This window comes from Varroa destructor, unplaced genomic scaffold (genome assembly GCF_002443255.2).
Source record: "Varroa destructor unplaced genomic scaffold, Vdes_3.0 BEIS01000006.1, whole genome shotgun sequence".
Classification (NCBI taxonomy): Eukaryota; Metazoa; Arthropoda; class Arachnida; order Mesostigmata; family Varroidae; genus Varroa; species Varroa destructor.
The window spans coordinates 24,846,329-24,871,109 of NW_019211459.1; the positions used below are offsets into that span (position 1 = coordinate 24,846,329).

General features: G+C 44.0%; 2 long non-coding RNA genes across 4 annotated transcripts; one reads left to right on the plus strand and one right to left on the minus strand.

The window, feature by feature from the left end:
- Positions 1 to 1,300: 1,300 nt before the first annotated feature.
- On the minus strand, positions 1,301 to 2,795 carry LOC147755019 (uncharacterized). Its single transcript, XR_015329566.1, has 2 exons — positions 2,658 to 2,795; positions 1,301 to 1,972 (listed from the first exon to the last, which is right to left on the minus strand). It is a non-coding gene; the product is annotated as an uncharacterized LOC147755019 (long non-coding RNA).
- Positions 2,796 to 3,948: 1,153 nt separating this feature from the next.
- Positions 3,949 to 23,477, plus strand: LOC147755020 (uncharacterized). 3 transcript variants are annotated; one of them, XR_015329565.1, is made up of 5 exons: positions 3,949 to 16,818; positions 18,457 to 18,551; positions 19,204 to 20,651; positions 21,127 to 21,195; positions 21,357 to 23,477. It is a non-coding gene; the product is annotated as an uncharacterized LOC147755020 (long non-coding RNA). The 3 variants fall into 3 exon arrangements; XR_015329564.1 differs by lacking the exon at positions 19,204 to 20,651; XR_015329563.1 differs by lacking the exon at positions 19,204 to 20,651 and having other exon boundaries at positions 21,127 to 23,477.
- Positions 23,478 to 24,781: the final 1,304 nt, after the last annotated feature.

Sequence of the window (24,781 nt, forward strand, 5' to 3'; positions counted from 1 at the left end):
GCACCTTATGCTACTATTCCGAAACACAGACGAATTCTAAAGTATTCGGGAGTGCTTTCGCTCATACCCTTCAGAGGGATTGATATTGAGCTCAACAAGCGCCACCTACTACTGTGAGCTGTCCAACTTCATTGACTCAAATATATATCATCGTTCTCTCTTGACAGCTTATTATAAAACAAAGCAAATTCCATAAATGTTCAAATATGAGAATAAATATAAGAATCTTCCATGTGCTGTTTGCTCTGCTTATACGAGCCCCGTCTCTGACAGGTCGCTCGGTAGAGACAGGCACAGGTGCGGGATTGCGCTGAACAACTTCGCGCGGATCTATGTACGTTCCTGTAGCGTCCCGTGTACAGAAGCGCATCTAGCAGGTTGCTGATCGAGCGGCAATCAGTACGTCATTCACAGCGTTCCATTAAATAGGCGGCCGTTCGGTGGCATCGGCAACTGCACCAGTTCGAATTTCTGCTATCGTATCTAGCATTGATTTGGCTGTCGTTTCCCGTATGGTCTCGACATCCCGAACGGGGCATTTATCGACACGACCCGATCTTCAGCCCACCGCTACCACTTAGAGTGAAGCTATCGCGAGCCCCACTGTGGGTCGGTGTCCTGGCGCTTGTGCGGCAGATCAGCGAACGCTGGCTCGCTAATCATACTCTGTTCCTTTGATTCGCTCGGTCCATCCACCGGCGGCCGTGCACAGAGTTAATGATAAAAAGGTCAGAAGCAAGAGCAACAAGAAAACAGTTGGGGCAATTGAAATGGTGAAAACAATTTAATGGCAGCGCAGATCGTATGGAGCAACGATTGCGGGCGGTAACAACCAGAGCAGTAATATAAAAGTCTAAAGTTCGGAATGAATTAGTCACGAAGGCTAAGCTTCTGTCAGCTTTGTGTAGTGTACCGTATAGAATGGATTTAGACGCACTGACCTCGTTGTGGCAGGACCCGTTGTCGAATAAACATTTGGCCAAGCCTTATACTGCCTGAAATCAAACTGACTGCAACGAATTATCACAGCATACCACTGTTAGATTAGAAACAAGTGTATGATCAGGGAAGTCATTGGCGTTGTATTTGACGTACGCTTGTTGGACAGAGAGTTGGTCGTCCCCTTAGTTATGGCAGCGTGGTCTAACGTCGGGGGCTTTCAGTGAAGGCAAGTTGGCGGACGCTTTTGTCATCTTTGAAGCCGACCAGAGATACCCATACAAAGCCGCTTCGTATAAAACACCACCGGAAACGCAGGTCGCATACATTTCGCATGTTCTGATCTTAAAATTACGTCATCTCGTAATGATCTTTATTTATTAACTTTTCCGTCTGTGTCAATAAGAATAGACAAACACAATAGCCAATATTTACCTACATATGGTGCCATAAATTTACAGGAACACCAAAGCAACGAATGCTCCTGAATCAAACTAAAAGCTAGAAGAATAGATTCATTCATCCAATGATTCAACAAATACGGTTGGGTTGAGGCGGTTTGCTACGTTCCAGTTTTCTTGAGTCTCAGTAACTATGCAATGAGAACGACTATGCTACTATAGTGAAGTCTACGTATGACCGAGTCCCTTAAACCACGCCGCTGTCTATTTTGCGGTTTGAGGCGTAAACGTATTTACGATTACAAGATTCGTTTTGTCCGTATGATCTTCTTTTTTTTTGAAGCTTAGGCATTCAATTACTTGAATCATATTGTTGTGATGATTGTTATGACTATTACTATTCTTAACGGCACAATATCTGGCATTCTGTGTACTCTGGCCACGGGCAAGCGTGCGGGCGGGCGGGCGGGCAGGCGATCGGTCGTAATCCTCGCGTGCTCGAGCTATATACGCGTGCTGCGATTCCCGCTATCGGTAAGTTCGACGGTTCACTTTAAGTCTGTTTGAGCCCACGCCAAATAACACATACTACGATAATGGCAACGTTCAAATTTGCGCGCGTTCCAATAATGCTACAGTCAGTCCAAAAATGAGGGGAAAATCGAGTTATTTAGTTAAATGGTGACGACAGCTTTGCGATATACTGTCTCTAGGCCCCAGTCTCAACTATATTGCGTACTCAAAAATAAGCGAACGTTTTACGTTATCTAAAATTACGCTTAGAAGTAATTCTTAATCGTGTGTTTCCGGCAAATGTTATCTGTTTCTATTTTTTTTTTTCAGAATCACATGTCCTGGCTATTTGCTGCATCTTAAACCACTGTTACGTGCTTTTAAACTGGACAGATTATCCCGTTGTATATCCGTAAAGTTGGTGTTTTGTCAACGAGAAAAAAATCCAATACTTGTCATGATCTTTAATAGGATGACATCAGATAAATAATTTCGTAGACATCGAAGCCTTGTTTCTATTTCGTAGAATTATCATTATTCTGGCAGATTCTGTCTGCTCGTTTACCTTAATATTGAACCGGAAACATCAGCTAACGTATTGCACATACTAGATAAGTGTATTTGCCGTGCCTTCCAACCAGTCTGTAGAAGTGGGAAATTGTTGGATTGACGTGTAAGAGAGAATCTGAGAATTAATGATGTGTCGTCTTGATGAGGTGAAGTCAAAATCGAACCCTGCACCTGTTGGGCCCGATTTTGTGTAAACCATATTTACTTAAAACCTTTGAAGTAAAAAATACGCACCCGCTTCATATCCCTTTTGGCTACATCTAAAGGGCTCGTTCGCTATTGCTTATGCCATGTACACGAGATTCTTTTGTTCATTTAAAAACACCTAATGTCTTATAGGACATAGGCACAAAAAAGGACATTCGCTCCTTGTCTTCTCTACCTATCTATTTTTGATTTGCAGAATCTGTGAGATAGTTGTATTCGTACAAGCACCAAATCACTCTCCTAGCTCTGCGAGTCCGTATTGCTGGCCGTTGTTGCAGTGGTTGTCGCATGACATTCAAGTTCACAGCGCTCCATTAGCCCGACTGTCTGGGACTCTGGGAATTTTCCTCTATTCGCGATCTTCCCTTTCGCATTTGAAATCTCAGCTGGTCTCAGCTGATTTCCAGGCGAAATCTCCGATTTGTCAGCAGGACACCTCTCATACATAGGGCACATACAGTAAGTTCATTCCATTATGCGCTGCTATATCTATCGGCCGACAAACGGGCGTCAGCATGGGTCGACCTGCTTCGGTCCTCTTCAGCTTTTCGCTCGATCTTCTGACCGGGTTAGAGCGGCCGTCTTTCCGCCACAGTCACAGCTGTTGTACGTAATCGCGCACAATGCCGCTGCTAGCCGGTAAGAGGCTTTACCTGGAGAAGAGGCAATTGTTTGTTGCCGCCGTGTATCTGTCGAAGTTTACTGTGTTTCTGAGCGACAAGTGAGTTTGTCTCGATTAACCATGGTGGCGGTTCTCGGTGGATCTTCACTCCACCCACAGCTCTCGTCCGGTTTTGGTCGAATTTAGCTGTTGTTGTTGCTGTCGCCGCCGCCGCCCGTGACGCTGATGGCGAACGAACTGCGTTTAAACAATGCACATGATTGCAACGTCACAGATTCAACACGCCCGTACATCAGCACAATACTTACACTTCCTCATGCACACAGGTCATAGAGTCACGTAGTGCCCACAACGATGAGCTGGAACGGCACTGAAATGGCAGGCCCGTTCAACGTCGGGGTAGCGGCTGTAGCACGGGGATAGTATAAACAACGGCAATTCAAATAATAAGAATTACAATAATTCGGATAAAAAGCCACAAATTATCCGTTCTTCAAATTGTGGTACTATTGTGGCTGACGAATATGTCACCGGCGCCGGCGGACGAACCTTGTCAAATTGAAACAAATGGGTTTCTATCCTGCCAGGTCCAAAAACTGGCAACTGTAGACAGCGGATTGGCTTTGTTGCCGTGGCAATACGATGCTTCTGATACTTGTCAGTACGGCGTACGTATTGACAAGGAGCGGTTTATATAGTTGAGTGTACAAGAGTAAAAACAAGCAAATTGGTACGCCATTGCTGCTATGGGATCTTATTCACTCTGTTTTCCCACAAGTGTCTAGACGTTTTATCAAGGATCACTATTACGAAAGGCAATAGCACTAAGAAAAACGAATTTAAACGCAATGTAATAATTGTTTTGTTATTGTTATTAAAGCGATCTGGAAAATACGAGCCGTTGTCGAGGAAAATCAATATAGAAACATTGTGATTCTGACTCAAATTCGGATCGTTCTGAAGTGGACACTGCACTGTCCAATGGTAAAATTATACGTATACTTTGACGATTACGCAGGAAGACAATCTTCCTTGACACGGTTATTTAATGAACTATATATTAGAACTATTTAAGTGAATTTAGTGCAGTACTTTAAGAATGAAGTTTGCCAGATTCGCGCGACGACAGACCTGTAATAGAAACGGATTGGCCTTAGACGCAAGCTTCGCTCGAAACGTATCCACCGTAGTCGGGTTTCAGTAGGCGATTTTCAGTAGATGACCGCGAACCAATAGGTTGGAAAACAGAAAATGGCCGCGCCTTTATTTTGTTGTTTTGCTTAATAGAAAAGAGCACGTTTTTTTTTATTTCTGCCGCAATCAGTTACATGTAGCGGGTTTCGTCTCGGAAAAGTTGGAGTTCTTGAATTATGCAGACGGTAAGCCACGAAGGTAATTGCTTAGTTAAAAGGTCGGCGAAAGGTCCGGAGAATGTATAGGGTAGAACAAGACCTCCCATTCGAAGCCCAAGGGGACAGTTCTGGTTTAACAATGCTTGCCGTACGTGGTTTCACATTGCCATGAAGCAGAAGAACTTAAAACAGCCTATCGAATATTGGTTCTTATCAATTTGGATAATTGTACAAGCAACACCCAGTGGATTCCAGAAATGCAAAGCATAATCTTTTTTAGGACGAATATTTGGCTAGATTCTGGGCTTTAGCTTCTTTCCTGAAGCTACCCAGTCCGATCTCTGGTTCATATTGAGGCCCAGAACGCTAGGGTAACTTATGCCGATACCGTCGCACACCTGTAGGACAGCTTACGGTCGACAGGTGTCGATGCTCGCAAGAAACAGGAGCGCAGCGATTCGTCCTCTTCCGCATGTTACGTACAGTCTCTGAATAAGCTCTTAGTAACTGCAGACTATAGCTCCGCGTTGGCTATTAACCTGTTATGGGTTGTCATGTACGTCAACTTGTCGATTTTCGTTGGCGTCAGCCCTTACCGATCCTACTGCTAGACACGAGTCCGTTACCGTTATGAGGTCTCTTCGTGGATACTTCACACTTTACAATATTCTGCTCCTCGGTAAAGGGTGAAACGATCTATAGCTGACCGTAATAGACTACGTACGTTAAAGTCAAGAAAAACACTTTGCGCTATCCAGTCGGTGCAATCACAGCCACTCTTGTTGGACCACAGCTTCGTCGCCGAAGTCGACACTCGTTCATCGTTTTCCTGTATTCAGATCGCTTGTATTAGTTGTTATTGCTAGCTACATAAATAAGTATGACTGGCTAGTGTGAGTCGAACGTAGAAAAGTATGCGTAATGTGGATATAACGTGGGTGTGAATTGGCAGTAAGAACGAATTGTGACGTCTGTAGCGTATGATTTGGCGGTAGCCGTTTGTTCTCCCGTCATAGCCAGAGATTGACGGATGTATCCTTCTCGAGGGCAGAAGTCTGTCAAGCTGTAACCAGCGACATGGAGGAAGCCTTGGTGGCGACGCTAGCATCAGTAGCACCTGTGCTGTTATGGTTTAGTAAACGGAAAAGCGTATACAACGAGCACAGAGTCACAAATACCGCTGAACGACTCCGGCGGTGAGGCGGCATCACCACGACCGCGTTTCGCCGTAGCCGCAGAGCCTGAAATAGCTGCACTGTTAACCTAGGACATCCTAGTGCTACCAATAGTAGCAGTGATAATAGTAGTTGTATCCAAGCCGATCCGTCTGATCCAGATAGCTTAAGCAACTTAACCCAAGCCTCGACCCGACCTGATCTGGTCCGATTCAACCAAAACCACGCCGCCATACCGACCAAAGTAGCAGCTCCAGCCGTCATAGCTTAATCACATAGTTTCTGGCGACCTGTTTTTGCCGGTGGGTTAGAACAGTCTCGCCCGATAGGATGGGTCCCTTAACCTCTACAGCCCCCTCCATCTCCCTCTCTTTTCTCCTGTCGGATCGGTTAGACACCTGGTTAACTGCAACAAGATCAAAAACTATCTGGTGTTCCGTATGCGGTTTAACTGCTGCTGTCGACTGACAGCGAAGAGAAAAACAGTCCGGTGATGGTAACGCTAGCAATAATATTATAGTATACCTACATCTGCTAGAGCTGTTTGAGCTGCGTTTGTTTTTAGGCGCATCTTTTTTCCTCAGCGATTAACACGTGAACCCGACGGCCGCTTGTTTCTGTCGTTTGTCCATGATGATGGTTGTATTAATGATCATCATCACCATGGCGACGGCGATCACCGAGACGACGGAAATGGTAGCGTAGATCTGCTCGTCGTTCTACAGAAAACCATCACTGACAGGAAGCTCTGCATGGTCACTGTTGTTATAGCATGGACAACTGGCACAGATGGCGACCACCGCAAGCAGTTACTACTACGAGTAGTGTGGGCTCAAGCGAACCATAATCCATATCAAAAGAGCTGGGCGCGAAACAGGCCGCGCGACCCGAGCGCGTACATAGAGAGACAGAGGCCGATCTTCTTTGGGAGAGAATACGCAATACGCCAAAGGAAGACGATGCGTTAGATTGATCGAGAAGATTTTTCGCTCCATTGGTTTACTGGTTATGTTAAGATACGTTGCCGGCAAAATAGCCCGCAACGAAAAATACAGCATGTAGGTGTTTTTGTTTCATCTATAATTATTATCCATAACTTAAAACAGGCCATTCTTAGAGCTATCAACAAGCAGATGCGTTCGGCCAAAGATCATTTGAGTAATCGTACGGTTTAATGCGTTGTTGTCATTGTTGCTTGTAGCTGCAATCATCATTCGTAAACAACGGTAGCGACTCGGTTGACGTCATTGACCTGTTTCGGAGCTTTTAGTTCCTGCTGCTCCTTATGGTCGTGTTATCAAGTCAATTTTTCTAGTTGGTCGCAGGACAAGGTGCACGTTTCAATCCGAAACAAAGTTGTTGCTACGTGGAGAGATAATTTACCTATGGAATATCTGGTGCGAGCGACAAGCCATTTTCGATTGTTCTTTAAATGAGCTAGGCGTCGTGAACACGCGTGCTATTACGGCCGCCGCCTTGGATATCGTCAGACCTTATTAGATGTGCGTCACGCTGCGCCAATGGCTGGCTGTTCCTTAGGATAGTCATAGTCGATTCGAATATCCCAAGGTGTCACGGTAGCTTGCTGCCGCGATGACACAAGCTACTTACTCAGCGCACAATCGGCCATAACTCAAATCGCCCCTCGCTCGCGTTTGTAGGCTTTTCCTTTTCGTTCCTCCTTTAGTGTAGACTACACGCTAGGGGACTTGTTGATCTATTGAATAGATTTAGCCAGCCACCGCTAAGAATAGCTTGGACACCAGCAAATCTGCTGTACGACAGCTGCCATGAGAAGGCTGGCTTATCGGTAAAAAAAATACCCTATTCTCGCCACAAATTCGGAAGGCAAAGGTCCCGTTTTCGTGTATAACTGAAAAAGGGGCGCTTCAAGGTATTTCAGATAAATGCATACCTGATATGCCTAACCCCGACACGGCAAACAAAGTAGCTTGTTTTTGCAATTGTGGGACTAAGCTACACGAGTTAAAATTGCCATGTTGCAATAAGTCGTCGCTTGAATAGGGCGATAATTTACGCTGTGTGCTTTGCATGTGAGGAACGGCGAAGGAAGGTTACTTATTGATGAGATCAATCTGTTTGGAGACAACGAAGCGTACATTTGTTTAAACAACTGTTAGTCGAGCATCGGTAAGAGCTCCTATCTAAAAGCACTTGTGACATGATCGACCGCACAAGGGTATGTACATTTAGAGAGGAAAGGTCCTACGGGACTTGAATAGGTCTGAGTTTTTCTGCACGGTATACCAACGAATGGAGAGGGATCAAGGGACCGAAAGCATAGGCACTGAATAGGGTGGAACAAAGCTTTTTTTGGGCTATATAAGAAAATAGGATGATCCCTCCTACGGTAAGGTGTTTTGCACTTTACGCCTTTTTAAAGTGGCTGCTCGTACGATGGCTTTGATGAATTTGCATACACGTCAGCTGTGTTCTGAAGCAGTTGCTATTGTGGAGATTGTCGGCTAACGAAGCTCTTGGGGTGCCACGTACCCCACTTCTATAGAGATGTCCACGTGGCGAGCAGACAGTCTCTGCCGTTATGATGCCCTTGACGTCGCATATCATCACCGAGCATTAAACATAGGATCTATGAATCGTGCTCCCCTATCGACATATATATATATATAGTTGGATTATTCTTGTAACATTAAACATTCTATTGTGTTCCATTGATTCTGATCATATGTATTTGTCATTATATAATATTTGACCCGACTGCGTATGATGTACGCTTCGGTGACACGCTGAGAATACGTTGTCGACCCAACGCATTCCTACAATTGTGTTCTAGTTAGAATATGGACTATAGCTATCTCGTTTGCAGTTGAATAAACTAATTCGCTTTAATCGGAACTGGCGACGGCGGCATTTATGTTTGATCTGTCTCAGACGAAAGATAAAAAGAGCTACCGCAGATTGATCTTTCCATATACAACACGCTTCCGCGAGTTAACGGTCGGAACCATTTTCCCTGAAACACCGATCGGGCGTGTACAATCAGACTGCCCTCGGTTAGTCCGGTCGTAGCCCATTCTTCATTGGTATCACTATCATGATCATTGTTACAGTTCTAATTATACTCCCATACTCTTAAATGAATCAGAGCTCGTACCGTGGATATATAGGGTATGAACGTTGTTCCGAAAGCTAATGGGTAGGGCTTTTTTTTGCATAAACTGAAATGGCAACTGTTTATTGTTTACTTTTTTGGCCGCAACATCGGCATCGTTACGAGCCATGCGTCCTCACAACAGTCGCGTGTTGCCCATGTTTGTAGTGACTCAGTGTATGGACAATCTTACGACCTTACTACGACTTCTGTTGGCCGGCCACCTTTTCAGACATCGTGCTATTGGACTTCGGTCCATCTTCGTCGTACGTTCCCAGTATGTTCCCTACGTCGAATTTTTACGGTTCTGATCTGGTAGCTTTGTACGGTATATGAACACTCACAGCCTATCCGGCAAACTTATGCTCAGTGTTCACTGTTACGTATTGTTAGGACTAAAACAGGAAAACTGATTTGGATGTATTACTTACGTTGACGCGGTCCGGTCTCATTTCGAAGTGACTGTTTTAGCTAGCAGTGACGATATATAAGGCCCTCACTGGCAAACAGTCTGTTCGTCTTGTTTGTAACTGGGATTTGAGGTACGGAGAGGAGTGATTCCAAGAGACTAGCGTTTCTTCACTCGCGCTTACCCCTCTAGCATATTTAATAACTCTCTATATGCAAGCGCACTCAGTGGTGATATAATAAATAGATAAAAAGAACAAATCACAACTTGCACGCCCACTGCAAACTAGAAACATCGCATATATACAACCATACAAAATCAGCGAAACATCATAGGCACCCATTTTAATGCATTATGTTTACAATGTACGAATTTCGAACAAATTCTACCATCGCATAATACCTTTATCGGTATCAGTAATCTAAGCTAACGGCTGCCGTACGGCGTTGGAGAATGGTTAGGGTTTTATCTAGGTGCCGCCATAGCAGGCCCAGCTATCACTATGAATTTTTCCCCGTTTTCCAAAAATGTTGGCAATTGAAAAGCGAAAAATCGATTGTTTTCTGGGTAGCTTCGTCCGGCCTCAAACCTTAGCCCCATTATCGTCACCTGTGCTGAATCTTCCGTTTTTCGAGCCTGTCCCTAGCGAAATACAGCGTGACAGTGATTGTTTCGGTATATCCTCAACGGTTTTGTTGTCACCAGTAAACTATAAGCGTGTCGTTGATGTCGCGTGACTTGTAGCGGCATGGTGACATGGCTTGGCTTGTCAAGCGTATCGCAGTTCGTGATTCGTGATCGTACAGCGGCAGCTCGTAAAGATCTCCTACAATAGCGACAGTATGAGCAGCCTCCCTCGGTTCTGAACACTCAGTGTCCGCTCGCAGCCGTGTCGAGCAAAAGGGAATCGAACGCCTGCCACGGAACGAAGCTCGAGATGCAGACGCATGCAAGTTGTCGCTAGTGGTACCTGTAATAACAGGTGCCACGGTTATTCTAGTGTAGGGATCTTGCAGCAGTAAGCGCCAATTTGGGGGTGAAATGAAAACACGAGACACAGAGAGAGAGAGAGAGTGAGAGAAGCGGGAAATTTAAACGGAAAGCAGCGACAACCGTTGCGGCGGACTGCCACCTAGCGGCATTTGGCTTTTCGTTCGCTGTCACGCTGCGGTCCCGCTTGTCCCTGGTGGACAGCCAATATTTTCCGTTTCGCTGCAAATGAATGGAGTTCATTTGCCATAAGCAACAACAACGCTACGACGGCAATAATGTCAACCCTACAGTGGGATGGCCGAGTTTTGACCACGCCACTGTCGCTACCGTAACTGACAGAATAGCAGTCTCTGTGATGCAACATCTGCTACTGGCAAGATAGCACTGCTATGACGAAATGCTGCTCAAGTAAAGCAGAGAAAAAACGACAACTTCGGACAGATTTACCTGTTTGTGCCTGTTTTTTGTCTGCTCGTGCTCTATCTCCTAAGGGCCGACTACTTACCCCCGTCCTTCTCTTTGTTGTCCGCTTTGCTACAAAAAAACAGGTCGAGCTTTCTGCCCTTTATCTTGCCGCTGGCCATATTCTTTTGTTAAAGCGTCACCTGCGCAGTGACCGTTTCCTCATTTTTCACCAGTTTCAACCAGCTCCTTTAAAAGGTTCGTTTTTCTGTAAACGCTCATTATTATTGTACTCTGGCATTGCTGTTCTTACTGTCGTCGCTGACCACAATAATAACACTAATGATGCTAACGTGTTTGTTGTAACATGGATATCTACGATCTTTGGGTGCTCCCATGTGTGTAACTAGCTTATTAGAGGGTCCCGGTAAGCGGGTGACCAACGACGCGACCACACGGTCCTACGCATTGTCATACCAAAATCTATAAATAAATGCTCCGAGTTTTACGTCCGGTACTATTCTCTGTGAGTTGCTTCAGACGGCTGGGTCCGGTCAGTACGAGACAAAGCGCGTTTCTACACCCAGCTTCGATCCACGTGTCCTCAAATCTAGCTGGCAAATACGTTGACAGTGCATCATTAGGAGTAGGATACATGGAGACAAAGGAAAGACAGTCGGTGTGGCAGCGACAGCTGGGTATATATATATATATATATATATATGTATGTATATGTATTAAACACTCGTTTGATTTCAAGAGTGTTATGCGCAAGATGTAAGATGAACAATAGCAGAAGAACTATTTCGACAGGGGGCGAAGGGCAGCAGCGAGGACACATGAAGTGGTTACTGCGGGTAAGGTACATGTTTACAACGGACACAGCATAAGGCTACGTTGCGCGGAATGAGTGATGTGGGGTCGGTTCCCGTCTGATGGTACCGTTTCATATCAGCGGACGGTTGCTGTCGAATCGGTAAACATGGCAGAAAAGAATGAACCTTGTTGATACGTTGAGGATTTATGGAAGGACTCACACTACCCGATTATATATGACCAACATATATGTTCGTGTCTTGCATGTGGCCTTTCAGCTGAAGTAGTCTGCTAGATAAGACAAGACAATTTAGGCTTCTTTGCTAAAGAAACGATGATGAAAAAAGCATCGAAAACGAGTATTTCTCGAATATTATAAAAAAGAAAAGATTACACATAGTGCCTGCTATATATATATATATATATAAAACTAACTCAATAATTCTATGGTTTAGCGGCATTCAGTAATATCTAAACCATAGTTAAGCACGTTGCGGTGGTGATCGGCTTCGGATTTTTTGTTCACAGCCCCAGCTGCTTAGCACTTTCGTATCCGAACAAAGTAGATCAGATGCCCCTCAAATCAAGGTTTTTACAACCATTATACTTAGCCGTGACGAAAAAAATAACGATGCGTCATATTTATTAGTAACGATCGGGCTAGCGAGTTAGCGCTACTTTCCTTCTTATTACTGTCCAATCTTTTGGTCAGAGTTCGGGGTAAATCAGCAATTTGTTTAGAACTCGTCGTTAAACGCAATATTGTTGTCCTGCTCGGATTTCTTCCGAGATTTTCACGCTGGCGCCAGACTACTGGCCAACGCCGTGCACCACAACTGCCCGCGTCGTCGGATTAGCCGATAGAGAGCATTACGAGGGCATCGGACCTGCCCCTACCACCGCTGGTGGAGGAAACGCGTGGTCGCGCGTTACAACTGCGACTTGAACGATTCCAGTCCAGTTCACAACAACGGAGGTGAACATTTGCTGGCACAGAGGAGTAAACATTCCACTGAGCGATATATAATACATATCATACAGCATGAACAGATCATCAGCTAGCCAAGCGACAGGGTCTGTGGCAACGGGCGACAGTCGTCTGGACAAGCATCAGTATGGAGTACGACTCCGGCAGCGGCTGAACGTCTAACGGCTGATAGTACCCGTTGTGGTCGATGGATAACCAAATAACGAGCAAGACATTTGTCGTAGCGTATAGGGAAGATTACCCAGAAATAAAAAATGGAAATGGTGCATAAATATAATGTTTTTGTTCTGAACTTGCGTTCGAAACGATGTGACCAGGCGTTGAATACGGGCGTTTGCAAACGTCGATGCAAGATATATAGACATATATATATACGTGTGTGTGTATATATATGTCTACATATATACACACACACACAGGCTTAAACTGGGCCCAAGTCACCGTTTTTCGTTGAAATGATCGGAGGCCCGAAGAATCACGAGACCGGTGAAATCGTAATTGCTACAGATGTGGAGTAGTAATAACATTTTCAATGTATTTTTTAAGTAATTTTAACAGCTGCACATTGTAAATGTTACCGACCCACCTTGTTAAGCACAATACGTTTACGCTCAATTATGGATCTGGGCCGAAATAGCTTGGTCTCGGTGGTATATTTTTGAACTCTGTCATGTTTGTGTATTGTGTAGTCTGGGCGAGTGCAATAGAACCAATATAGTGGGTGTTTATATGAGTATTGAAAGTTTCTCAAGCAGTGAACATACACAAGCATTTCTTTTAGACTATAATGTCACGACTCATAGCTAGAGATCAGCTTCCGTTTTCGGGCATACAAAGTTTATGGCTTCGATAAATCTAGATCCGTAAGCTCGTTCGTAGTTACTCGTGATACATATAGTTAAAAACTACGGATGTGTCCCTTTGTCATTATTATGTAGAGAAAATGTCTACAAAGAAACGCATACTTCAACTGTTTTTCATCGAAAAACTACCACGAGGAGGAGATGTTTGCTTCACAATAAGCGGATAATAGAGAACAGAGGTCATCGTGCAAACAGAAAGCAAGATCGCACGTATGTACTTGTAGATGGCGCATCGTCCGAATGACAGTTAATTGAAATCAGAAGCCAACTGGGTCTGGTCCGAAGGAAGGTCTATAAACAAACAAAATCATTATAGCATATCCGTTACGACGTTTTTAGCCTATGAAGTCAGAATTACGTGCACGTTCTCAGTCTTCCCTACGCTGCAAGTAATAAAAAATGTCTTAAAAAAACGGATCTCTATTTCGCTGTTATGGGATTCTTTGTTTGCGTCATTCAAAAATCATATGCCTGTGTGCAACGTAAGCTGCACAATTATGGGTTTCACTTTCAAGTTGTCATTGAGTTGTAAAAATAGATTGAAGTTACGGTTGTGGTATTTGGGCGGCTCTTCATCGAACTGTCATTCAACTTTGCCAGCAAGACCTTGGATATCCGACATGCGGGAACACCTAAGCATTATCTATTGTTTCTTCTTTGATGGATACTAAATATGTGCTTACTCTGCGCAATGTGTTTTTTTTTTACACGATTTTTTCGCTAATAGAACACATATGGTCCTGGGCGTCAAATGGAAGATGGGTTGGTTTTGTTAGAAGCAGGACATGCCGAATTATATGATTGTGGATAGTTCGCCTTGAAGATGTAGCTCATTATAAATAACGGTAAAGCATTTTTCTGGAATACGCCCGAATAACGTTAACGATAAAAACATTGGTTATTAAAACCCTTATTTATTGTCTTTTATTTTCATATGCAAAACTGTCTCTGTGTGTATATATATATATATATCCACATGGTGGGCTGACCAAAGCCCGCGGGTAAAACTCTAGCCAAAATGGCCATCTCTCGAAATGGCGAAGTTTCCTAGATTAGCGCAACGACAAAACGCGTACGGACCTATAATGTACGCGTCTCTAGTCAAACAATTTGCCTCAATAAATATAATCTGATAGTGTACAATATGTGAAACAGCCATGAACAGCAGGAAGTGTCTTCGTTTTCTATTCATATATAAATATTCATCAGGTTGACAGTACCCTATCAAGTGCCAGGCCACGCAGCTCGCCGAAGTTTTTCCTATTTTTACGATTTCGTACAAACGTTCTTCGAAGATTTACTTTGGCCCGTGTTGATATAACGGTTTTAAGCGTCGTGTATCCATCCGTCATGAGCATCCGTCCAGCTCGGATCGTATCATATGTTCTGTGTATGCATAAGTAGAAACAACAAAGGCACCATAGACTGTGATACGACATGTCGTGATCCGACATTTCCGAGACGGCATCAGATGGTCGCGTAGCTTTTATGAGCCTCGGAGGGCCGGTAAATTGTTATAAATTTTTGAGAGGAGGTGTCGTTCATACAAGATACGACCTGAATAATTAAACAATATCCGACAATGTGTTTACAATGATGCTTTCGAACTCGTCTTTTTTGCCTGCACATATTTTTCTCTCGCCTTACCTGATCTTGCTTTCGCCCGCCCTACCAATCGTAATACAACTTATGACCGAACCATATTCTTGCATATGGTGGTACCCGATCTTGATGCTCAGATAGTTGGTTATTATTAATATAATGCTATGTCCCCCAACTGGGGATCATTCCTGCGTGGCCATTATCTGCATGGCTGCCGCCGTTCAGCGCCAGTTCATCTGCATGCCTACCTTTACGAAACTGCATAACTGAAAACCAGTTATGAAACACGTGATCTTGTGATTCCATCGCTTGTAGTCCTGCCGTACCGCTTGTTGATGTCGTTTGAAATAACATGTTCTAACGTTAGTAGCCTATATTTTGTGCAGGCTGGACGTTTGCCACGACGCTGTGACAGGCTCCTTGGCAAGTCGTGTTTGCTGGTAAACCGATACACGCAGAAGTACGGGCCCGGCTTGCCCACTGTAGCTAATGCCGCTGCGATGTCAGCGACTGCTACTGCATTCCCTACGTAGCACCGCCCACACTACATAGCCCCTACGGTAACAACAGCAGCAGCAGCAGCAACAGGAGTGAATAGGAAATTAAGAGTTGCCTATCTTTTGCGTCGCGACTTGCAGCAGCAGGCGGTCTAGGCCTGGCGCAGGCTGCAGCAGTCCTCTTCAGCGACGAACGACGCGTGTCAGCGTCCGTAGTAGGCGCGTCAGCCGTAGCGGTAGCTGTAGTGGCAACGCTCCTACGAAACGCATGTTTCGTCGTTGGTGGGCGGTATCAAGAAGGCAGTCGATCAGGAGAGGAGAGCAGTCACATGGAGAAGTGACCGCGATCGGCGCCCAGCGTGAGATCGAGGAGGTGGTAAATGCTGACGCACTTGCGCCATTACCCTGTAGCGTCTATAGTCGTTAGTAGTAGTGGCTATAACGGGCATGCGACGTCTTGCGGTCCGAGTCGACTTCGTCTTTGTAGTCATCTTTGAAATACCGTAGCCCTCGACGACCATCTGCCGTAGAGTGTAGATGAAGACAACAACGGTGAGGATATAGGATATTGGATCATTACTGTAGTCGTTAACAGATAGAGAAGAGGATACGCAAACAGACAGGCTGCAAACGGGCTATCGTGGCTGAGGAATCGTATCGTTATGCCTGGTCGGACGTTCACCGTAGCTGGCGGCTGGCCGGCACGCGAGTAGAGGGCAACGGAGGACAAAACGGCAAAACTTATACCACGAGCGTAGCCACGGAATCGGCGTCAACGGTGCTAACTACGACTAATACGGTAACAGCCGTCTCAGAGGACGATTATAGGAGCGGCGACGACGAACCAGCTTAGTAACAATGGCGACGCAGCACGAACTGACTCAATCCAGTTGGAGTAAGCAAAGGAAGAATTGCGAACAAGACCGAGCTGCACTAGACTGTACTTGTCTACGGGTAGTCCGCGTGTATATACGCTCGACTACTACGGTCGCCGTCGCGTAGTGAGAACTGATTGCGGTACGAGGAGGCCATTGGTGACCGGGTGCCTGACGTCAATATTAAGTCCAATCAGCCCGTGATATGTGTCGTTCCGAAGATTGATATAGCGTTTGCAAGCCGACGTTGAGGCAAGCCAGAATGCATATACTTAACAGGAACAATAGCAGCAGTCAACTACGCTAATGGCGCGATATAAATGGTGTGACTGTTGCAAACTGCGCAGTGATCACTATCAGTATGATGGTATTTGTTAGGAAAAGCGTTGCGAGAGTCCAAGGTACGGAAGATGATGGCGGCTAGCGTAAAGAAGGCGTCCAGAGATAATGACACTAGTGAGGTGCGTCTATACCGTCGTTTCTACCGTACAGGTACTATGTAAATGTCAAGCATCTATCCACTATAAGAAGTATAGAGTATACATATATATATATACAATATAAGTAGTAAAAGTTTTCACTTATGTGAGTCAGCACTTGCGTTGCTATGTTAACGTCTGTACCATCAAATGTACCCGGCAATCGAATTGCGATATAGCTTATGAAACTAGAGGCGTTTTGGATGAATAGTCCATAATTTGATAGCTAGATCAACTGAAAAAGATAAATAAGCCATAGACTAGAGTGATGCTGTATGCATGTACATCTCATTGTGACGATTTAATACAATGACGAATGCCCTTATGAAAGATTGCAATTACCTGCTTAGCTATTGTCTGACTACTTCCGACTACTTTTTTTGTAAATACAAGATATTTTTACCTATTTTTGCCGCTTTGTTCGCCCGGTATCTACAAAGCACATTGAGTCTGATCTGAGCTTTTTTTTCTGAGCTGAACTTTTTTTGCTCTACACAGAGTTTACCTATAAGGTTAGGTTAATACGGGCCGACCGAGTACCCGTGAGAGGTTAGTGGGTTATGTATTTCGTGATGGCTGGGAACCAGCCGTCTGTGTGATAAAGTGCCTGACGGTAATGCCGCAAGTAAAACTCTAAACAGAGAGATAGAGAAAAGGCTGGCCGAGTTCAGTTACATTTCAGTCAAATATAAATCATTTCTGTAAAGATGATCACCACGGGTTCTTGAGGTCGTTCGCTTTTGATCATTCGTCTAGTAGTGCCTTCAACTGCTACACTCTTTACGTATTATGCCAGGGTCCCGGGACATTTTGCTGGTCGAACTTCGCAGTAACACAGTTATTTGCCTGTATAGTATCCTTCAGCATTAAGGATTAATGGAGCAACATCTTAGGCCTGCATGTCTACCTTCGATTTGTATCTAGCCGAGAGCACGATGCTGTGCTGATTAAATTTTACCTTTCTGTCCCTTTATCACATCTATATAAGACAAAAATCTGTAGAACCTAATAGGTGGATACGCAGTAATCTTCCGTTGTCTAGACGAGACTGGTAAAAATCATTGCCGTAAATATGAGTAGATCAGGACCAAATCAAAAATGGCTACGTCGGGTCTCGGAGCGCACACGTGGCACAGCTGACCAGTTTTGCAGAACGATTAGTCAAGCTGCCACTGGTATAGCGGTCATGCTATCGCTCGCTCGCTCGCTCGCTCGCAAACGACGCTTCCCCCATAATTTGAGCTGGGCTAGCAGTTTGCGGCGCTTCTACGTATACGTTTACTCACGTATAATCCACCGAGCCGTTACGTTCCGTACGTTACCCATAAATAGAACTTGTTCACTTGAAGGCCATGCTAGGCGAAGCTAAATTGAATCAGGGATAATGGTATTTTATTGAATTACGCGGCTATATACAAAGCACTCGAACAAAATGATGAGCATATTTTTCTTTTCGATTTTCCATTTTGAATAGATAGCGCACTAGTGCCAAGATGTCTATGTTCCCTCAATACTTAAGGCTGTACCGGCGCCTGACCAGGTGATTTCTTTTGAACGATGCAACCGTGGCCATTTCGGGATTAAATGTCGAAAAATACTAAGGTTTGAATTTATTCGCAGGATTAGCTGTTACGCATCGGATATCGGTTGTGGCGTTCCTTCTCTGAAACGCTCTGATAGTCTGATTCCTCCTCCTGTATATCTTCTAGATTCAGGTTAGTTTTGCCTTACTACAACAGGTCGGGTTATCCAAAGAGCAGTGATGATGCATTTGCTGAGACTTAGGCACATAGCGACAGCTTTTTAACTAAAAAAAGCAAACCAAAAATTCTGCGCCTATCTGACGTTCTTGAAATCGATCGAAGTGAATTTGTGTTTTTTTTTTTTACTAAAAATATCTTCAGCTATTCGGAATAAATTTACTAGTTCACAACCACCGCCAACTAGAAGAGCTTTTCTTCTAAGAACTTTACTAATTGTTAATTAGCAAAGGACACTGTAAAAGTTCATTAAGTGTTTAACTCGTGTCTTTTTTTTGTAAAGATGTTTTTACCTACTTTTTGATGTTCTGTTCGCCCGGTATCTACAAAGCGCATTGAGTCTGATCTGAGCTTTTTTTCTGAGCTGAACTTATTCACACGAACTGGGTGCAGGTGATTTCCTGATCCAATAGGTGAACATGTAAACACTCTCTTGGTAACAGATGACTCCATACTTATCCAAATTTTATGGCTGCTCTACCGCGACTCAGGGAACGTTCCTTTTTCTAGCATAGCCTTACCCTCTTGGCCCCGATTGAATTCCCATAATACCAACCGAAAACTACTAATAGATTATTCGTTTCAATGACCACTATATCTGTCCCAGGTGAGCCACTGCTAGCGTCAGCTGCCCTGACAAGCCGACGACCTGACTGCCACGTCGACAAATTGCTACCCCGTCAATAAACTGGTGTGACCTTATAGTCCACTAGAAGTACTGCATGGCACTTAATGATGAAGGCAGCAACTACAGTGATGTTTACCACAGTAGGTAGGAGACCAGCGATCAACATCCAGGCCAACTTGTGTTGATCCGATTTGGTTATATTACGGCTCCCGATCGATTGCCAATGATTTGCACAGAATGTGCCGTGGCTCTCGGCTCATGCGAGATAACAGAGCCTGATATTATTTATTTTTGGCCCACTTGGAATGTCAATCTAGGCAATATAGAACTTGGAAGCCGACCATACCTCAAGGAAGTCAGCCATCAGCACACCGGGGCAGCGATCTGTTAAGACCTCCTACAACTTGTCGGAGAATGCCATGAATACATATGAGAGGACAATATAGCGTATGACGAAAATCGTAAACAACTCTCCTAAATATTTTACTCTCGCTTGCTTTGAGTAGCCAATATGGTTCGCTCATCGTGCCTATGCTTTACACAAAAAGAGTTATGATACGTTCGATGAGATATCTGTCAACAAGCTGTCACCTTTGTTCTATTGTTCGACATACTGTGTGGCGAGTGTTTACTGAAGATCCGCGACCAACTCGTCGTTGACTAGGACGAGTCTAATTCGTAATAACACTTAAGCCTCGAGTCGTCTATTTAACGGCGACTTCATGGCTCATCGTAATCATCGTCGTCATTTCTAAAGCCCTTCGGTTCACTTCGCAGAAAAAGAGTCCACGATTACATTTGCAAGACCGACGAATCAAATAAGCAAGACTATCTGAATAATTACCAGAAGAAAAACACGTTGAGATGATGCGTTCTAACGAGAAGACTATTTATAAACAAACCGACATCTACTTGAACTCGTCACCATCACTTAAGGCTACCATAGCAGACCGTTATCGTAAGCGATCTCACAGCCGCGACGCTGGAGGGCTCACGCTGTTCAACGCCACAACTCTGCTCGAGGACCGTTACTCTTCGACCGACCGAGCCAGCAGCGTCTGTTAGAACAACTCGTGGAAACTCGTGACGCTTTCGTGGCATCACCCAATGGCATTCGTTTCACAATAGTCTCTATCATATGCACGCAACATGCCAGCTCTGTTCCCTGGCATCGCTGCTAGTGCTGCTGTTTCGCTGCGGTGGCAACTAGACAAACTAGAAATAGTAAACTAACCCTAGAAGTGACGCCATTGCTACTACCGGTGCTGATATACAATAATCTCAAGCAGATAAATGCTTTTGTTACCTTAGACATAAAGACGGTATGGTGGCGGCACAGCTATCAAATATATTCGTATGAGTATGTTATGGGAGCGTACCAGGACGCCTGAACGGAGACACCGAGATTAATGGCCTTCTAGCTTTAGGTCAGTGCCCCTGAGAAACGCATAACACACAGTTAGCTAATAGCGAGGCGATTGTCTGAGTACCTTGAACAAGTCATCCAAATTACATAGTATTATACAACAAAGGGGTGTTGAATAAATTACGCGCGAAATCGCTGGCCACTAGTTGAGCATAGGTTATAAGTGGCTCGACAGAGAATGCTGTTGGTTCCCCATTGAATGACGATATATTGCAATCACAGGCGATCAAAAGCAGGTTATCGAATATGTTTCTTGTTTATGTATATGCACTGGGCGGATTCAAAGCAGTTACGCCTCGAACGCGGGGTCTGGGCGCCTTCTTTAAAATAGTTGAACCACTATTACATTACTAAATATATGACGAGTACTTTTTGTTGATGCAAATATGTGCCCCCAATCGTTCCCTTGGCTCTATTTTGTATAGGTCGCTCATTACGGTTACACGATTACCCCCTCCATCTTCATCTCTTTTCAGGTGACAACTTCACGGGAACCCGCCAAGAACTTACTTGGCTTAGTAGTTTCGAGTTTCTCTACGGCAATGGTATTTTTTTCGTATGCAGTAACATTACATAGGTTGTGATTAAGGAGATTTTTGGTGAACTACAATCTGAGACAAAATTTTGTTGTTTACAACTCCACTCGATTCCTACTAAGTCTGGTCTAACTTTTAGATATTTCAAAATCAATTTTCTTTTCCCACAGGTGGCGCCGCTCGTCTTTCTTTATAATCTCATTTGTCGCGAGCAAACGCTAGACAGCCTTGACACCCCGACCTGAAAGCTAGTGCAGGTGCACGTCCGTCAACCGCTGATCGACCTTTAAGCAGATCTGGCTGGACTATTTGAAACACCATGGACCGAAACGGTAGAAGTTCAATCTACATTGTCGCACCGCAATATCGTTTGGACGTCTGGATGTCATGAAGACGTCTTCCCCGAGACTTCCCGCACTGTCGTCTGGCATTGTTGCATTCGTGAAAATTGTGCTACCTGTCTTCTTCTACTACCGCCACTAATCCCGGGAAGTTAATCTCATAGGTATCTCTGGGAAAACTGGATTGTCCCGGAGACGCCTGCTGAGGTTAGTTGCCTCGGGTTCGCATTCCTCACGCTCAGCACGACATCACAGCCAACATCACGATATCGCCGAAACTCACCACCCATTACCACGACCTTTCTTGACACGCATTAGATTTCCTGCATTGCAATACAGTTATAGCCTTTTTTGCTTTCATTCCTTCCTTCCTTCCTTCCTTCATACCAGGACCTGTCCTAGAAGCCACCATTCGAGTATAGCGGCGTGTGCTTGTGGTTTATAGTTTATGCATGTCCGCTTCGATTGTTCCCTTCTTCCCATAGCTCTTGATCTCAGAGTGAATTATTGGGGCTTATTCAGTTTTTCTTTACTTACCTTTTATTGCATATTGTGTCGTAAAAGTCGCTTGACTGCTCTGGGAAAAATGCATGTGGGTTAAACAAATATGGGAGATACAAAATGTGTTTCTTGTATTTTTGATTTCATATATTAATTCGATCATTGGAAGAAAACCGTGGTTGCAGCACGCTTAAGTTGCCGTTGTGGTCTTGATTACTAAACCTACTGGGTTTGTTTACGGAGTACTTTAATGGGGAGCCTGAACGCATTGTCTGAATTGCTTTGGTTCCTCTTTGCTAGCTCATTTTTCACACACACTTAAACGATGAAGCAGAAATCCGTAGGCACAAACTGCTCCTAAGCAATTAGATAACTTCTTTATTTTTTTCGCCTGATTTTTTTAAAACGCTATATAGGTCAATTGTTTCGCTTTCGCTGTAGGTGAAGCACCCAAGACACGCTGCTACTAGAGCTGATTTCAAAAGTTCGCTGACAGTTAATGCTTCGAAAATAACTGTGAACATAAGTTCTAGCGAGTACTTCCCAGCTGTAGATAATCCCCAACTTCATGCATCGTATAACCCATTCGTTTTGACAAGTTATCTCGTCTCGGCTAATCTACTAGTTACTATCAGATCGTTATTGTGTGACTAGTGTTCTATGACTTTTGAGTCGGCCGCCTCCGCTGTGAGTATTACATCAGGTACTGGTTCATATTGAGTACCAGTATCGATGTCATATTCTCAGTGTAGCCGGCGTTTGTGAAATTCGAAGACAGCAGACACTCTGACGGCGGTCAGCAGCTACGGCCTGTCAGGCTGAACAGGCAACGAGGTAAACAAATCAGACCTAGGTCGCTATTGAGTCCCGCATCAGGACATGCTAATAGATAAGTTAATATTCGAGGAAAACCATTGCGAGCGTTGAACAAGAAAACGTAAACACTCATAAGGACTAACGAATGATATTGCGTGATCTCATTTGGTATTCGTGACATTAGATGTTGCCTAAAAAGCAAGTGTTACCGTATTTCAACACAAACGTGGATCTCCTTTCGGTAAATCTGGTAAGGCAATAGCACCGTATCAATCCGAACAGAGTATCATTTGGTATTTCTATTGTTATTTGCGTCAGGTCAAGAAGAATATTTGTCCTGGTGCCTGCAACAGGAGCGTTGAATAGCCTATTCTCTGATTTTTGGCTATATTTACCTTACTTATGATCAGACGCTTTCGGGCCAAATAATCTACCTTGTATTCGTTTGTTCATCGCCTAAAGATAGGAGCTCCGATTATATAATTGCATCGAATAACTGAGTAGAATACCGAAGGCCTTTTCAACTCGATATTTTATATTTTCTGCTTTTATAAACAGTCACTTGAACTTTGTCATTGCAATTCAAAGGCGCACCTAATAAATCTTTGAGTGGCTGAATAGTTGTCCGACAAAGCATGTGTTTTTATTTCGTTCACATTGGGCGGTCTATAATATTACAGAAGAAGAAGGGCTAGATATAGGCATCTATGAAGAAATTAGTTATTTAGGCATCAGCAAGCGATACGTTTTATTGTATTGATAATTCTGTCACAGAAAGTTCCCGGTAGCCGTGTTCAGCGATCGACCACCTCGACTATAGGACGTACGAGTGTGTTTGCTCATAATGGAGAACGCTGTAGCAATAGACATTTCTGCCTATATGTAACAAACCAGTTTCGCAGAACGACTTAGACCAAATGCATTTTGGTGCTTTCGTTGACGAGACGCACGTTATAGTCTGGTATGACTCGGTTAGTAACGTTATTTTTGCGTTCATCAAGCTAGATTCTACAATGAAACGATATTACGCTACTCAGGGAATCGTCTTAAACAATGCGATCCGAACACAGACGTCATGAAGCTGTTTCAGCTACGATCCGTAACGTCAAATGTACATGAGCTTTTTTTTTTTAGCTACGAGATAGCACCGCGAATTATTGTGGTCCCCAGTGAGGTCGGCTGGCAGGCCAATGAAGATAACGGTCAGAGGAACGTTCACTTCATTCGCGGTTCGTCAATTTTCGTCGTATTCGAAGCTCGTTGACAGAGCACATTTTCGAAAATAGATTACCTTGAACTTTTTATGTTTTCGACGAGGCTACAGAGAAACTTTCTGGCTCCACTGTGAGTATTACATCAGGTACTGGTTTAAATACGCTGTTATCAGTACCGATGTCATATTCGCGGTGTGGCTGGCATTTCCTCAGCAGGGTGCGTCGACGTAATTACGTAGTATACAGTTGTTGTTATTATAATATCCCACGCTTTAGGCATCTTATGAGCAATCTGATTAACAAAGTGAAAAAGCCAACACCTTGTAATCCTAAGAAACCCGTATGATTATATAGAAAATATGACGTTAATAGCATGTTTGAAGGCTTTCAAAATCTCTACTAGTCGGGAGTGTATATATATATATGTATATATATATATGGAACGGCAAATATATAAGAACGGCAAGGTTGTGTGTTTATAGTGCTGATGTTTCTCTTCACAGATCAACATAATATCAGTCATAAGAAATGCAATTTCAACAGAGAAAAAAAAAAAAAAAAAAAAAAAAAGAGATAGTTCTCCGTCGCCGGACTAAGTATTAGTTTAGGGAAAATGCCTGAAACATGGAGCAACGTTTAGATCACACTGAAAAGTGTGTGTGTGTGTATTACCCGTAGCAGGCTCACGTACAGCGTTTGCAATGAGAAGTTACAATTATTGAA